The following is a 13,179-nucleotide window of genomic DNA, read 5'->3' as shown; positions in this document are numbered from 1 at the left end:
TATCAAAATGAACTTCACCAATAGTGCAAGGAACAGTAAAACTCTTTGGATCTTTCAATTTTGGTGGGAGCTTTTCTAAATTCTGGCGCTGCATTCCTCTATTAGCATTACTATTTCCTGATCCCCTAGCTTGCGTTTATTTGATAGTATGTCCTTCAGAAACTTTGCATAGCTAGACATCGAGAATAATGTATCGGCGAGTGGGATGTTGATGTGGAGTTTCTTAAAAACTTCAAGAAATTTCTTACATTGCTGCTCCAACTTCTGCTTTTTCAGCCTCTGTGAAAAAGGTATGGGAGGTTCGTAAGGCTTAACGGTTGCTTACTCTGTGTTTTGTCCGATTTTTAAGCTGGGGTGGATTCCTCCATCTGTTCATCATGCTCTATAGGGTTTTCTATAGTTGGAAATTCTATTTCTTGATTTACACCTGGCCTTTTTACATGGATTTTTGGTAGTTGCTTTCCAATTCGAGTTGTAATTGCCTTAGCATGCTCCTTCGGGTTTATTTCCATGTTACTTGGCAAGTTTCCTGGTGCTCTGCCAAATGCTATGGCTAATTGTCCAACCCGAATTTTCAAATTTTTGATAGCTGCATTTTAGTTCTGAAGTGTAGCTTCAGCCTTCTCAATGAATTTTCCTATCATTTCTTCCAACTGAGGTTTCTTCTCTTGCTGTTGAAATCGTCCCTGTAACTTGTTTTGATTCTGGTTGCTACAAGAGAAGTTGGGATCCTTCTTCCAATTTGGATTAAATGTTTCCCCATATGTGTTATTTTGTTGTCGCGGTCCCCATTGAGCAAAATCTACCTGTTTTACTTCTTGTACCAAGATTGGACATTCTACTGTTACATGTTTAGCTCCATATTTTTCACAACTGGCCTTTTTCGACTGTGCTGCTGTAGTTGATTGTGTCATGTTTTCCACCTTGTGAAATAATGAATCAATTTTTGCTGACAAGGCGGAATAGTCGTCCACTTCATAAACCCCCAGTGTCTTCTTCTGAACTGCTCGTTTCAATATCCACATAGTTGAAGTGGTGGCCATGGTCTCGAAAAGCAATGCCTCATCAATTGTCTTTGTGGACAGTGATCCGTTCGATGATGAGTCAATCATGCTTTTAAAGGCTGGAAGTAATCCGCATAGAAGTATTAGACTTGATGTCCCTTGCTAATCCCATGGTGTGAACACTTTCGCAGCGTATTCTTGAACTGATTCCAGGCTTCATCGAAAATTTTCGAGTCACCTTGGGGAAAAATAGAGATGTCGTGCTTGAGCTTCGCGATCTTAGCAGGTGGGAAGAACTTAGTGCAGAAATTTTGGGCTAGATCATTCCATGTGGTGATGCTTGCGATTGGTTGCGAATCTAGCCATTCAATTGCCTTGTCGCGCAGTGTATATGGAAACAACCTTAATCTTATTGCATCATCTGAAATTCCTTGATATCTGAAGTGTTGGCACATCTCCAAAAAGTGGGAAACATGCATGTGTGGATTCTCTTCAATCCTTCCATAGAATTGATGACCATTTTGAAATAATTGTATCACATTAGTCTTCAGTTGAAGTTCGGCTATCCAAATGGTGAATATATGATGCTTCACTGGCTTTGAATTATCTGAGGGGTCATGAAATCTCCCACGAGCATATTTCTTTCATCCGCTACCCCTTCTTCATTGGCCTGAAAAATTGGATTATTCTACATGTTGGCCATTCGTTGATGTGCCTCTCTATTTTCTCGCTGCCTTCGATGGAAAGTTCGTTCAATTTCTAGATCAGCCGGTGTCAATTCTCCTTCAGCAGATCTTAGCATGCAAATCTGCGAGAAGAGTTAATAGGAGTGCTTAGATGTTAAAATGAAATAATAATTAGAACAAACCAAAATGAAATTAATTAAAATAAACACAACAAAATAACAGGAAATGTAAATATGGATGTTAGAATTAGTGCCAATATAGATAAAATTAAACAAATACTCAATCCTCGGCAACGGCGCCAAAAACTTGTTCACGAAATATTTTCTTTCGTTTTAAATCACCGCAAGTGTACGGTTCGTTAACAAGTAATAAAGTGATTTTTAGAGTCCGAATATCATCCCATAGAGATTGAGTAGTTCAATTTTACCTAGTGTAGCTTTAACCGAAACGAAATTACTCAATATGAATACCTACCTAAATAAACCCTAATTTTAGAAAGAAAACCCTAATTATGCAAAATTGAAGATTGGAAAGAAAACCCTAATTATGCAAAATTGAAGATTGGAATGAACTCAAGTATGCAAAACGATATTTTAATGAATTAAAATGCAAATTATTTGTTAGAGCATGAATTGGTTGTATTAATGGAAATTAAAAACACTAGGATCACGATTTCCCATACAATTATCACCTTAAACCCTAATTTCATAATGTGACAACACACTTAAATTATTAACGAATCAGTGCTCCTAATTTATCCAATACTCTATCTCAAGATGTATCAAACCTATTTTTACATACCACCGACCTATATTTCTATGACAAGTGCATATATAAAAATGCATACGGTCTTGTGAACACTAAATTCACGTAGGGTATAGCGGTATATTCCTATCCCCTATCGGACCCTACGATGATTTATATTATGTCGAACCTATTCCGATTCTCTCGAGTGCAAGAATAAGCCACCTAAACTCACACAATTATGGGCCCTTAATTGCGGGAACAAAAATTGCATATAAATCATTCAAAACAATCAAAACGTGTTTTTAATGTCAAATTGTAAAACTAGAAAATTAAAGATCAAATCACATGGTACATCAATCTCCTAGTACATGAAAATGTAGCCTAGCGTTGATAAACTATAAGAATACATCAGATTTTGAAGAAAGAACATCACGGATTATGAATGCTTGAAAAATCTTGAAAATCCTCGTGCAATTCTTCGTTAATTGCGCTCAAAATCCTCTCCAATATGTGGTTTCTTGCCTTCCAATGCGTTCTGCTCCTAAATATGACAACTCTAGATTTTTATATCGCGTCTCAATCGAGTTCCAAAAGAATTATAATGCAAAAAGAAAACTGTAGAATTGCGACATAACTTTACATTATGCGGCCGCATGGTGTTAATCCATGCGGTCGCATGGTTGAATCAATTTCCTGGACTTTAATCTCGAATGGGGGTTGTGCGGCCGCATGGTTATGTTCCATGTGGTCGCATGGTTGAAATTTTCTTTTCGTGTCATTTTAGTCCCCAAATTCAATCTTCTTGTTTCTTGACCTCTTTTCTTCAACTCTTTTGTTTCATCATCTCATATTGACCTCCAATTGGTACTTGGCATTATAAATTCTTCGATTTCTCCTTGGGCTCATCTTTTGGATAATTGCACTTTGGTCTCCGAACTATCATTTTGATTCATTTTGGTCATTTTTGCTTCTTTTTCTCGTGAATTCCATCAAGTTCATCACTATACCCAACAATTGAACGAATTTAAACCACAATTAAATTATTTTGCTTGTAATTTAGTCATATTTGTGCATTAAATAAGTGCACAAAAACGCGCTTATCACTTACTTGGTGTTTCTCCTTTTAGGCCTTTCCCGAAAAATAACTAAAATGAACGAAAATTATGAATAAGAGAAGATATGAAAAGAACTTACTTTAATTCCGAAGTCTTTGAATTTACAAGGATGTCTTTGAATTTACAATGATGGTGGAGAGATTTTTGAGTAAAGTGTGATAGTGTGCTTTGTGCTTTTTTTCTTCGTGTTTTCTTTCGTAAGAGGAGTGGGTATTTATAGACGCTGGTACATCACGTCTATTCTGTTGGTGTTGTAAGTGTGCTATCAATAATTGAAAAATATTGTGCAAACTTTACAGGTGTGCGATCTAAAATCAAAGAAAAAATAAATAATGTACAATTCTTCATGTGAGTAATTAAGGAATGAATTATTTGAAAAGATGCTTCTGACAACTTTGTCTTCACGCCTGACTTTGCTTGAAATCTGAGAATCAACTTACAAATGTTTGAAAATTTGTTCAAAAAGCTTTATCTTTAAGCTCTTCCTTTTGACTTCATTGTCTTGATAATTATTTCTTTGTCTTTCTATCTCGTCTTTTTCAATTATTAATCTTATCTGTCCATCATTTCTACTATGGCTTCTTCTTGTTCTGGATCCATCTCATTATCGTTGCCATCAGATATAAATGCTTCTTCTTCTTTATCTGATTGGGTTACTATAAATTCTCCATTAGTCTCTTACAACACCATCAGATATAAATCATTTTGTTCAACATTTGGTACTTAAATTTTTTCTACTTTAATTCTCTTGGCAAGGTGCTCTTGGTAGAAAATAACTCCGCCGTTCCATTGTGCTACTAATCTGAAATTATTATTTTTAACTTCCATAATGGCTACAATTTCTGATATTCTTCTTTCATAATCAATCTATCTAATTTTTATTTTAATACTTGTCCTTGAAGAGGGTCTAATTCTTTTGGCTCCTTCATAAATTAAAACACGATAATAAATTGGAATTACAATGCCATTATTTACACAAGGAGTATGGAAATGAATTGAATCATTAAAGGATGGTTCTTTAACTGATCAAGAATCTGTTTCAGTTTTGGTGGAAAAATTTGAAAAGAGTTGTTTAATATATATATATATATATATATATATAGTATCTATCGTAAAGTTAGGTAAAAAAAGGTATTCTTCTTCAAAGATTGTATAATCAAAGGAATTGTTGGATAATTGTGTCTAAGGATGGCTGAATTTTGGGCTGAATCGTACTTGGGACCATGTCTAAGGAAGTATCTATTTCATTATGATAGTAACTTAAAATTTGAGCAAAATCTATAATTTCCTGTACAATGGAATTCTTTATAGAATTTCGAATAATACCGGCGCAATCACCAGTTTTCTGTTCTAATTCGTATAAAGTCTTTTCTTGTCCTGCAGCTGTAGAATCTGTTAGTTCAATAAGTCTTTCTATTTTATCAGAATAATTTCTACTTGTAAAGGCGATATCTTTAGAAATAGGTTTTTCAAGTTTATCTCTAAGACTAAGTCTGTCTAAACTATCATGCAATTTAAGAACCTCATTTTGATATTTACTAATAGTTTGTTGGGATGAAGAAATTTGATCTTCAAGGAGTTGTAGTATTTCTTCTAATGAATGCTTTTTAAAAATTAAATTTCTAACAACTTTGGTCATAATTTCACAACTATCACAAAGTTATATTGATGAAGATGACGATGAAGTTTAAGAGGGGGTTTGCATGATTTGTCTAACTCTTTCGGATATATGAAAATGAAATCATATCATTTTTCTACAAAAATTTAAAGCTTCTTCATGTGTATAAAGTCCTTTGAAAAGAGGGTCGGGAAATCTTTCTACTTGTTGTAGTACTTCTGACAAATAATTATATATACTAGGCTTTCTACCTTTAATTACTATAAAGAAACTAAAATTTTTGCTTTCTATTTGATTATGAATCTGTCTAAAATGGTTAGCTAGGATATTAATGCCATTTAATTTTTGTTTAGAGTCACGTGCCATCCAGAGATTATCCAATAGACAATGCTCCCTTTCTGGTAGTTTTTCTAAATTATTTCCTCTGAATCGAAGATTAGATCCTTGAAAGGCCACTCTCAGAGTGATATTTCCAAAGTTCATCATCTTTTGATCCATCTACATCATGAAGATAATGAGTTAGAAAATTAATAACCTACCTACTTAAATTATCTACTAAAATATTATATTTCCGTTAATATGTTCTATATTCATTTTGTAGCTGCTTAATATCTCATATAATTACAACCATCTTTTATGTGTTATCTAAAATTGAATGGTTTCTTCAATTTTGTCTGAAAATTGTAAAATTGTCAGTATTATATGTGGCTGTAACTGAATATTTCATTCTTCCAAAATTATTCCTAAAAATTCAATTTTTTGTTTATTTATTTCCATCTTCTTTTTACTTATAATTAAACCATTTTCTATAAATTTATTCAAGGTTATCTTTAAATGTTTCACATGTTCTCTATAATTTTTACTATGTACTAGAATATCATCTATATATACACAAACAAATGGAAGAGAATTAAATATACTATCCATCTTTCTTTGAAAAATAGAGAGTATATTTTTTAATCCAAAAGACATGACTGACTATTCAAAGTGTTCTAATGGAGTAGTAAAAGCTGTCCAAGGAATAAAATTTGTTGCCATTTTTATTTGCCAAAATCCAAATTTATAATTAAATTTAGAAAATATCTTTTTATTTTGTATTTTATTTATTAACATATCTTTATTTGGTATCTTATATCCATCTTTTACATTATTATCATTCAATTTTTTATAGTTTATAATCATTCTTATTTTTCCTCTTTTTATTTCACTATGATTTCTAACCATAAAAGCTGCTAATCCGTGATGACTACTAGACGGCCTTATTACTTTTAAATCTAATAATTTTTTAACCTGTATATTAAAATTTTTTATATCTTGATTCGTATGTTTTATTTCTGTTGTTCTAATTTTTATATTTTCATTTATTATTTCTAATTTAGTTTCTATTTTATTTTTATCCCAATGTTTTATAGGGTCTTCTCCTATTATTTGAATATGTTCAGATAATTTTAAAATTTTGTCTATACTATCGATCTTGGAAGATGATTTTTAAAAAATTATTAATTCTTCATTTCTTGGTATTAAATCTGTTTTTGAAGTTTCTAAAGATAAGTTATCTAAAAATTCTAAATTTTCTTCAATTTCTAGGTCTGGTTCTGGTTGTAAGGGTCCACCGCGCTTAGCTCGCAACTCAAATGATTCTAAAGTATTAATAATATAAATGTCTTTTCCAAAAATTATAATATCAGGAGTAATTGTTAAACTTCAATTTCTACTTAGCAAAAATTTTATACCTATAACAAATTCATCTTTTATCAACGCACTAACTAATGTAGTCGTTAAACTATAATGTCTTTCTTGAAATTTAATCTTACAATCATCAAAAAGTCTCTATTCGAATTCCATTTTACTACCGTCCATTTGACTTCCTCTTATTTCATATTCTAATTTTTGTCTACAATCTTCTGACACTAAATCTTTTCTGATTATATTAAATGTACAACCTGTGTCTATTAATTCTATCAAATTTAATTTTATCATTTTGTTTATTTGTACTTCTATAGGTATTATGATGCTTTTTGTCGTTTTCACTCTAGATATTTGACAAATTATTTCTTCCCGATTTTCCGTTTCCAAATAATTTTTTTCTATGTAATTATCTAGAGACCGATTTCCTTTTGTTTCTAAATTTTTGATCATATATTGTATTTATCCTAATGTTTCGTGTATTTTATCTATTCTATTATTAGTATCTATTATTTTATTTTCTAATTTTTCTATGCTTTCACTATAGACTTTATTTTTATTATTATTTATTTCTTCTTTACTCCCTAAACAATTATTGAATTGAATTTCTAAACAATTCTTACAGTGATTTCTATTTTTATGTCCTAGGTATATTTTGCATATTTTACATTTATCCATCATTAATCATTGTCCTCTAATCCATCCGTGGATACATTCTTGTTTTACATTCATCATTTTTATATCTAAAACTGAAAAATCTAATTCTTCTAAACTATCATAGCTGTCTTTTGAATTACTTATTATTTCTAAATTATCTAACTCTTCATCTGTGTAAATACTATATACTAAGTTACAAGTTTTGTTATCAGATAGTTCTATTATGTTACATTGTATTTTTTCAATTATCATAAATTTAGCTGTATTTTCTTTATTTTTATATTTATTTGGGCATTTGTTAGAAAAAATGTCTAGGTTCTCTACAAATATAACATTTACAGTCTTTTTTAGTTTTTGATTTTCTAGCATATCTATTATAATTGAGTTTTTTATTTTTATTTTTATAGTATGTCTTACTTGGTTTAATATTATATTTCTTTTTATTTTGATATTGCCTTTTATATATTTTTTTTATCCTTTTTATAAAAAAATTTCTTTCTTTTTCTATAATCATATGTCTATGATGTATATAAATCTAAGAAATAAGAATAATTTAATTTCTTTATTTGTTTTCTAGCTACTTCTTCTACATAATATTTTTTTTTAATTTATCAGTTATAAATTTTATGATGGCACTAATAGTTATTTCCCTTGTTGGGTTTGACTCTACATTTTTTCTAATTTTATCATTCTATGGTGGTAGTATCTTTCTATATAGTCTTTGAAGTGTAGGGTAATCTAATGCTAATCCTACTGCGCTTGCTAATCTTTCAAAGTCTAACAAAAATGGTTATATGTATTTCATATTACTAGTACTTAATTTTTCTAAGTCTTCTAAACCTTTATTTTGTTTATAAGTATTATCTCCACTGGGATCAAAACCTATAATTAATTCTTTAATAAAGCTTGTAAAATTTCTAGGGTTATCTCCTCCAGTCATTCTTCATCTAATTTCATATGGTTTTTGTCTTTTTGCTGCAACGTATATATCTAAAGCAGTCTTTCCTAAATAAGTTTCTAAGTAAGCACTTATTTCGTCTACAGTATATGTACACTATTATATGCTCTTATTACAGAATTTTCCCATTTAGTTATAGTACTAGGTCTGTCTTATGGTTTACAATTATTTAACTCTAAGATCAATCCCCTATCGCTTGCTAATGGTAAACTACATCCTTCTTTCATTTGTCTTTTTCCTAAACTTTTATATTTTTTATTGATCCATTCAAAGTCTCTTGCGGGGGAAAATGACATTTACCTCCTATATCGTATTCTGTATTCATGCATTTTTTTTTTTCCAAATTCTTGATCTGTTTCCATTTTAGCTCTATTGTTAGTTTCTTCCATCTTGATTTCTATGTCTATTTAATCTTTTTCTGTTAACATTCTAGTTCCTAGTTTCTCATGCTCCTTTTCTATTATTTTGTTTGTTGATCTATGATGCTAGATCTAGTCCAACAATAGACAATGATGAAATGACCTTTAGCCCAGCTAGATTTAACAATTGTCCAATAACTTCATTCAGATGACCGATAACCCAGGCCCAATACCAAACAGATAACTCGTATATCTTGAAGTGCGATTGTGGTTGCTGCTTGAATGGAGAGAGCGTCGGTTGCTTTGGACTATTGGATTCATCTCAGATCAATGGTTGGTGTTTTGAATATAAATAGAATACTTGGCCTAAACCCTAGAGTCATACTGTCATTTTTTTTGTGTATGTATCCATCTAACAGAAATTTTCCTTTGAACCTGTTCGGCGTCTTCTTTCATCTTCAGCATCTGGTTGGATGAACTGTGAAATTTCTTAGTGGGAAAAGAGTTAGAGCGATTCCTTTTGTAAGGTAAGAAATGATTGAAGTGATCTGGGTTCTTCTGGTCCATAGAAGAAAACCCATTCGCGTTCATGAGTGAGGGATTGGGTTTTTTGATGCCTTTATGATGAAACAGATAGGTACAATTGACTGAGCGTACGATTGAAGAGATCTTGATGCCTTTAGATTAGAACTGATTGTAATCGTCAAAGATTGTGTTTATGTTCTTAAGGTTTTTGAATTAATACCATCTTTCCATATTTTTAATGAGAATTCTATCTTATCTATTTCAATTGAATCTCCTTCTAATCATATACGTTAGATTGGCTCCATAATTTGAAAGTCCAGTTGTTTTGTTAGCTAAAAGGAAAGTTGAAAGTGACGAATCAAAAACAATAATTAAATAAACAAACTACACCATTAGTTCTCAATCTATAAAGGATTGATAGTATAAAACCACCCCATAAACGTTTTTATGTGTGATATATCCCCTACCTATTGAAAATCTCAGAAATCCCTCACATTTGAAACCTTTTGTGTGATAAACATCAATGCTGTCAAGATCCGTCAGATTTACTGTTAAATTCCAATAAAAAGGGGAAAATAGATAAATCAGAATGGACAAATGCATCATTTCTTATTTCTCTCTTTAATAAAACCCAACTAAAACCAGTAGGGGAGTTTTGTGCAAAACGAACCGACATGAAACGTGAGATTCTTTAGGCTGTTAACCCACATTTCAAGATCCGATCATACTCACCCATGATACTCGAGGTTTTTTTCAACACTTCTAAAGTTCCAACAATTGCCATTCTTCAGCCAAAGTGTGACAATAAATTGTTGAAGTGGTGTTTTCTTTTTTTAAATGCGTGCGTGAAATTTGTACTAAAACCAGTAGGGGAGTTTTGTGCAAAACGAACCGACATGAAACGTGAGATTCTTTAGGCTGTTAACCCACATTTCAAGATCCGATTATACTCCACCCATGATACTCGAGGTTTTTTTCAACACTTCTAAAGTTCCAACAATTGCCATTCTTCAGCCAAAGTGTGACAATAAATTGTTGAAGTGGTGTTTTCTTTTTTTAAATGCGTGCGTGAAATTTGTGAAATTTTGGAATTATATCTTGATATTAGTTGTTTTTTTTTAATTACTATTTCATTGTGATTATCGAGAATGGAGGATCCAAGACTCAAATGGTTTGAAGAAGCTCATTTGTATGGTAAGTTTCTCTATTGTTGCTATTTGAGAAATGTTGTTTTTTTTTAATTCAATTTTTTTACATGTTACTGTTGGAATTTGTTGTAAAAGGTATGTGCATGTTGTTTGCTAAGAGTCTTGAATTGATTCTTGTACTAACCCTTGTCATTATCGTCCAGCTGGATACACAGACTACTTCATTATAGCTATATACACTAGTGGTGCATTCTTCGATAATCCAAATAATGTGAAGTACGAATGGTAGTGTGATGTTTGTGGACTTTGTAAAAGCTGATTATTTCAATAGGGAATAGTTCGAGATCTTGAGTATATTTGTGGGCCTTTTGGAGTTTACTTCGACCTGTAGGAAAGGAGTTTGGTAGTGTTTTGAGGAGGTTACGTAGTGAATCAGATGTGAGAAAGATGTTGAAGGACCTTAAAGGTCATAGGTTGCTAGAGAATTATGTAGTTGTGCCTAACTAGACATATGCATTACCTCAAAAGACCATGCTAAGAACCATTGCCTGAGGTCCTAGAGAGTAGTGCCCTAATGAAGGGGGTGAAAATACCATAGAAGGTTGCTACATCCTGATGTTTGATGTGGATGAAGGTGGTTTGGGTGAGACGAACAATGGTGACTATTTGCCTAAAAATGTAGAGGAGGTGTGGTCGTAAATTGAGGAAACACTCACGTATAAAGTTGTAGTTGGTACTTCCAACCAAATCAGGCTGAAGAGAACTCGAAAATGGGTGAGGAAGAACTGGAGAATGAAGGACATAGTGATAATAGAATGGAAGATGAAACTGAAGGCTTTGTGGAAAGTGATTATGATATTTTGAATTCATGAAACTATGTTTAATTCTTCACACACGTCGACTTTAGATTGGAAAAGTAGACTTTAATTCTTATATTTTGATCTTGAAGTTGTGCTTAGATTCAATGTCATGATTTAATGTAGGGTTAGCTAGCTAAATATTTTCGCATATTTGTGTGTTTGTAATATAGTTGAGTTTCAGTTTTGTTTGAAGATAAATAAAGATCTAAGTTTGAGGATTTGATAAGTGTAGTTTGTACACTTATTTGGGATTCTAAATGATGATATTTTGTTATTTTTTAGAGGATAAGTGCCTAATTTATTATTTATTACTTTTATTATGAAAACTCACGTTTGGATAAGGAATCAGAAGAAAGAATGAAAAATGGTCAAAATGAAGCAAATCTAAAGTTCAGGAACTAAGTGCAAGTACTTAAAAATTGTGTTGAACTTCATTATGAAGATTTGAGTGTTAAGGGTCAATTGTATAGGAAAATAAGTCGAATGGATGAAGTATAGTCAAATATTATCATACATCAACTTTCAGTTGAAAAAAATATTCTTCCAATTTTCAGTCTTAGTTTAAGACTCATTTTTAGCATAGCAAACATTTGAATTGAAAAAAATGATAAACTTGGAAGATTTTAGCCTTTCGAGTTATCTTTTCGACGTAATTTGAATCACCTAATTGGATATCAGAAGTGAAAGATATGGCTAAACTACTGAAATTGTTCGACGAAAAATGTTGCTTATACTATGTGGCCGCATAGTTAAAATCACTTGCAGTCGCAACTACTCCTTCAAAACACATTTTAGCTAATGAAAATCCTCCTACGCAGCCCCACCTCCTTACTCCATGTGGTCGCATAGTGTTAAACTTGGCGTGATTTTTGTTTCCTTATTTCGTTTAAACTTTACATGGGAAGACATTTTTGGGGTGTCTATATAAACTAGAACTTGTCCAGAATGTGGGAGGACCTCTCTTAGACATAAAAATCACAGTTTCTACGTATTTTGAAGATGAAGAACAAGGCTAAGCATCAACATCAAGGCGGATTACACAAGACTATTGAAGAATATTCACCCTTTACAAGATTCAAGTCAAGAAAGTGAATTTTTTTCACTTTCTTCATTATTTCTTCTTTTCAGGTGATTTTTTTTCAATATTTCTTGTATAATTTAATAGAATGCTAAGCTAGGTTTTTCTATTGTATCGGATGAATGATAAACCCTATTGCATATTTGTTTTAATTTAAGACTAGTAATTTAATTATTTCTTAGTTTTCTTGTTTGATTTTGCATATCCATTACATTATTTAAATGATTGGTTACCAATTGAATAATTAATTTCTTGTTATAATATTGGAAGATTCACAATAAATTTAGAACGTAACAAAATTAACATATGTAGATAGAACTAGAAATAATCTTTATCACATATGTAGTCACATAGATAATTACAATTTAATGCATTTTGATCAAATGAATTCGAACTAGGAATAAGATCAAGTCATGGCTAGAATAAACTTAATTGTATTGGAAAAGAGAATTAAATATACTAACTTTATCGATTGTCCCAAAAGCATAAAATTGACTAGTTTACGAATCAACAATTAAAATAAATGGCAATAGGAGAATTCAAAATCCAATACAATCACTCACATATTTGACAAAACATTTTTTATTTCTTTCTTAGTTTAGAATTAGTATAAATAACAACAAAATCACCTCTTTTGTGTCACTAATATTGAATTTAGTCGTAAGTAGTGAACTAGAATTAACATTATTCTTCGTAAGACGATAAGTCAATTCACTTTAATATTACTTGTCAACAATT

General features: G+C 31.3%; 1 long non-coding RNA gene across 1 annotated transcript; it reads left to right on the top strand.

The window, feature by feature from the left end:
* Nucleotides 1–9,052: 9,052 nt before the first annotated feature.
* Nucleotides 9,053–12,615, top strand: LOC111383155. Its single transcript, XR_002700713.1, has 2 exons — nt 9,053–9,357; nt 10,503–12,615. It is a non-coding gene; the product is annotated as an uncharacterized LOC111383155 (long non-coding RNA).
* The last annotated feature ends 564 nt before the right edge of the window (nt 12,616–13,179 follow it).

The sequence above is a fragment of the Olea europaea genome, chromosome 3 (genome assembly GCF_002742605.1).
Source record: "Olea europaea var. sylvestris chromosome 3, O_europaea_v1, whole genome shotgun sequence".
NCBI classification, from domain to species: domain Eukaryota; kingdom Viridiplantae; phylum Streptophyta; class Magnoliopsida; order Lamiales; family Oleaceae; genus Olea; species Olea europaea.
The sequence above is the reverse complement of the archived record's forward strand: the minus strand, read 5'-3'. Positions and strand labels throughout refer to the sequence as shown.